The 4,836-nt window shown below is 38.2% G+C and overlaps 1 long non-coding RNA gene across 1 annotated transcript; it reads right to left on the reverse strand.

The window, feature by feature from the left end:
- Positions 1-663: 663 nt before the first annotated feature.
- Positions 664-4,504, reverse strand: LOC139388750 (uncharacterized). Its single transcript, XR_011629328.1, has 3 exons — positions 4,430-4,504; positions 879-902; positions 664-714 (listed from the first exon to the last, which is right to left on the reverse strand). It is a non-coding gene; the product is annotated as an uncharacterized lncRNA (long non-coding RNA).
- Positions 4,505-4,836: the final 332 nt, after the last annotated feature.

Below are 4,836 nucleotides of genomic sequence, written 5' to 3' on the forward strand. Positions count from 1 at the left end.
TTTTCAAAAGACTTTCAAAACTTTCCAAAACAAAAAAACGTTCTCTCCCTGACAGGAAGTGCTGACGGAAGTGACAAAGAGAGAGTGAGAGAGTGGCTCCGTCTGGAATACATTATTCAAATTCCGGAAGGCTGGATATGTAATGATGTTGGCTTTAATCATTTTCAATAAGGTGCCATACTGTGTAATGTTTAGGGTCATAAAGATGGGAAATTATAATAACATGTTTCTACCAATTTAAAGCAGTGCACACAATTATTCTGTATTTGCTGGATGGGCAGGATTTTGTTTTTGCACGTTAGAGGAGACACATGTGCATGTGCATGTTGATGATGTCACAAGGGACAACATAATAAAGACAATCCAGGAACACATTCTAAATGGTGAAATCATGACATGCGTCTCTCTGTGTGATAAAGCAATCCTAGTAAACATCAGGAGGAATTACAAGCAGATAATCACATGACACCACACACACACGCACAGGAACAGACACACAGGCACAAGCCCACAAACAAACACACATGCACACACACACAGGCCCAGGCACGAAAGGCCTCCAAGGATGACAGTAGCAATCTGCACAGTGTGCACACACACCACCTGTGTCATGTGTTGATGAGTGTGTCGGCTGAGATCAGTGTATCTTGTTCTGTCTGGGCCTCTGAGGTTGACTTCTCTCACTCTGGTCTATAACACTCTAGCACCAGGAGACTGCAACATAGTTGAGAGAGAAGATAATGGGAAAGAGGGGGGAGAGAGGGGGGAGAGAGAAGAAGGACTATAACACCCTAGCAACAAGAGACATTGCAACAAATCAAATCAAACTGTATTTGACACAAGTGCCGAATAAACCTTACATTAAAATGCTTACTTACAAGCTCTTTCCCAACGATGCAGAGCTAAAAATAAGAGTAAAAATACAAGATAAATAAAAGCAATAATGAAGCTATTCAGGGAGTACCAATACCGTATCAATGTGCAGGGGTACGAGCTAGTTGAGGTAGGTATGTACATTTATGCAGGGGTAAAGTGACTAGTCATCATGGTAGAAATAAGAGTAAAAAAACAAAGTAGCAGCAGTGTTAATGATGAGTCTAACTGTACATGTGTGAAAGTGTGTGTCTGTCTGTGCGTGCGTGGCTTGTATGAGGCTATATTTGTTGCACCTGTTAGTGAGAGAGCTGTACCAATTTAACTGAAATGTGGTAGTAGTTCCCTATCAATTGAATGTGTGTAGGGTACAGATCAGAGTGACAGCAAGTCTCAAAGCTGTAATGGTTGAGTGATTAGCCATGTCCTTTTGATCGGTTTTGCCCTGCACTCACTGCCAGTTTAGAAGCCTTTGTTAAAGGCAGCTCTACAAGTGCTAGTAAAATAAAACACCAACTATTAATTGGTATGCTGTAGTATATAACTACATACTCACTGTTAGCGATTGCTGTCATTTTTATTATAATAGAATTCAACACAAAAGTGTTGTTTTGCTGTGTATTTACTGCAGCATTCTGTAAATCATGGTGCAGTGTGGTAAGATGTTGTGGGAGGGGAAAGAACTACTGGCTGGTTAACATATTTCGAGGCATGCATTGGAAATAGATGTATTTGTTGCACCCATCAGTGTGAATGCTGTACCCATTTAACTGATATGTGGTGGTAATGCCGTAATAATGGAATGTATATAGGGGACAGATCAGAGTCACAGTAAGTCTTAAACCTTTACTGATTGAGTGGTTTGCCCTATCATCTTGGAAGTCTTTGTGAAGGCCTCTAGAAGTGCAAGTGATATAAAACACAAAATATTCATAAAGATGCTGCAAACTTGCTTCCAAAATCACATGTTATTACAGTAAGATAACAGTATTATGATTACAGTTGCATGTAATTTCTTACAGTATAGTAGGCTAATTTTATAATACTGTATCATTGCTCTGATATTACAGGTACTTGTGGCAAGTTACTATGAATATTACAGTAAAATACAGGACACGAGCCAAAGACGGGTAAAGATACATCAAAAGGTATGTCGTTACAAGTACAACAATCTTTTGAAGACTTTACTACATCAACATTCTCAGTAATGGTTAGAAAAACATTTTACTTCATACGAGTCAACATGGGCAAGCATCCATGTGGAACACATTCGACACGTTGTAGAGTCAACATGGGCAAGCATCCCTGTGGAACACATTCGACACGTTGTAGAGTCAACATGGGCAAGCATCCCTGTTGTAGAGTCCATGCCCGACAAATTAAGGCTGTCCTCAAAAAGGGGGGTGCAACTCAATATAAGGAAGGTGTTCATCATGTTTTGTAAAGGTATTCATAATGTTTTGTAAAGGTGTTCATAATGTTTTGTAAAGGTGTTCATAATGTTTTGTAAAGGTGTTCATAATGTTTTGTAAAGGTGTTCATCATGTTTTGTAAAGGTGTTCATAATGTTTTGTAAAGGTGTTCATCATGTTTTGTAAAGGTGTTCATAATGTTTTGTAAAGGTGTTCATAATGTTTTGTAAAGGTGTTCATAATGTTTTGTAAAGGTGTTCATAATGTTTTGTAAAGGTGTTCATCATGTTTTGTAAAGGTGTTCATAATGTTTTGTAAAGGTGTTCATAATGTTTTGTAAAGGTGTTCATAATGTTTTTGTAAAGGTGTTCATAATGTTTTGTAAAGGTGTTCATCATGTTTTGTAAAGGTGTTCATCATGTTTTGTAAAGGTGTTCATAATCTTTTGTAAACCAAACATTAGGAACACCTTCCTAATATTGAGTTGCAACCCCCCCCCCTCTCTCTCTCTCAATTTCTTGGGGTTTGACTTAACAAGTGACATCAATGAGGGATCATAGCTTTCACCTGTCATGGAAAGAGCAGGTGTCCTTAATGCTTTGTACACTCAGTGTGGATATACTCATCCGTTCAAAAGTTTGGGGTCACATAGAAATGCCCTTGTTTTTGAAAGAAAGCAATTTTTTGTCCATTAAAACATCAAATTGATCAGAAATACAGTGTAGACATTGTTAATTTTGTAAATTACTATAACTGCATAGGCGTACAGAGGCCCATTATCAGCAACCGTCACTCCTGTGTTCCAATGGCACGTTGTGTTAGCTAATTCAACTTTATCATTTTAAAAGGCTAATTGATCATTATTAAACCCTTTTGTAATTCTGTTAGCACAGCTGAAAACTGTTGTTCTGATTAAAGAAGCAATGGCTAAAGAACTGGCCTTCTTTAGACTAGTTGAGTATCTGGAGCATCAGTATTTGTGGGTTTGATTACAGGCTCAAAATGACCAGGAAAAATTACTTTCTTCTGAAACTCGCCAGCCTATTCTTGTTCTGAGAAATTAAGGCTATTCCATTCAAGAAATTGCCAAGAAACTGAAGATCTCGTACAATGCTGTGTACTACACCCTTCCCCGGTGCACAACTGAGCAAGAGGACAAGTACATTAGAGTGTCTAGTTTGAGAAACAGAGGCCTCACAAGTCCTCAACTGGCAGTTTCATTAAATAGTACCCGCAAAATACCAGTCTCAACATCAACAGTGAAGAGGCAACTCCAGGATGCCGGCCTTCTAGGCAGAGTTTCAAAGAAAAAGCCATATCTCAAACTGGCCAATAAAAACAAAAGATTAAGATGGGCAAAATAACACAGACACTGGACAGAGGAACTCTTCACTGTTGATGTTGAGACTGGTGTTTTAATGAAGCTGCCAGTTGAGGACTTGTGAGACATCTATATATATATTCTGGGGGTTATATACGAGCAATGTCAGAGTCCAGAATATCTCTCTCATATATATATATGTGAGAGGGATATTCTGGACTCTGACATTGCTCGTTCTGATATTTCTTGTTTTATTTATTTACACAAACTATTTAGATTATGTTCATATTGTTTTGTATCTCTAGTTATTATTACGCCAATGTTGGAGCTAGAAGCACAAGCATTTTGCTGCAATTGCAACAACACGTGACCAATAAACTTTGATTGATTAGTGATGTACTGGGCTGTCCGCACTACCCTTTGTAGAGCCTTGTGGTTGAGCAGTGGTGTAAAATACTTAAGTAAAAAATACTTTAAAGTACTACTTAAGTAGTTTTTGAGGGTATCTGTACTTTCCTTTACTATTTATATTTAACAACTTTTACTTCGCTTTACTACATTCCTAAAGAAAATATGGTACTTTTTACTTTGTACTTTTCCTTCTACTTTTGATACTTAAGTATATTTTAGAAATTACATTTACTTTTGATACTTAAGTATTTTTAAAACCAAATACTTTTAGACTTTTACTCAAGTAGTATTTTACGGGTGACTTTCACTTTTACTTGAGTAACTTTCTGTTAAGGTATGTATACTTTTACTCAAGCATGACAATTTGTTGTTTTTTCCACCTCTGCGGTTAAGGGGAGTGAAGTTGCCGTACCAGGTGGTGATGCAAGATGCTTTCGATGGTGCAGCTGTAGAACTTCTTGAGGTCTGAGGGCCCATGCCAAATCTCGTCAGCCTCCTGTGGTCATAGGTGTTAATAGCATGAGCATTCTGTCCAAAAAGTAAATATAAATGTGAAAAAAAGGAACTAAATAGCATAGTTGGGTTGGAGCTCATAAAACTGTGACCGTTTGCGTCTGCACCATCTTTTTAGGCGCCTTTCTTTGTCCGGAGAGGGGAGAGAAAAGGAAGAGGTGGGAGAGAAAAAGAGGAGAGAGCAAGACATTAACACCCTAGCAACAGGAGACATTGCAACATAGCCAAGGGAGAGAGAGAGGGAGATTGTATCAAGAGGAGAAAGCAAGTCTATAACACGCTAGCATCAGGAGATATTGCAACATA

Source organism: Oncorhynchus clarkii, chromosome 29 (genome assembly GCF_045791955.1).
Source record: "Oncorhynchus clarkii lewisi isolate Uvic-CL-2024 chromosome 29, UVic_Ocla_1.0, whole genome shotgun sequence".
NCBI classification, from domain to species: Eukaryota; Metazoa; Chordata; class Actinopteri; order Salmoniformes; family Salmonidae; genus Oncorhynchus; species Oncorhynchus clarkii.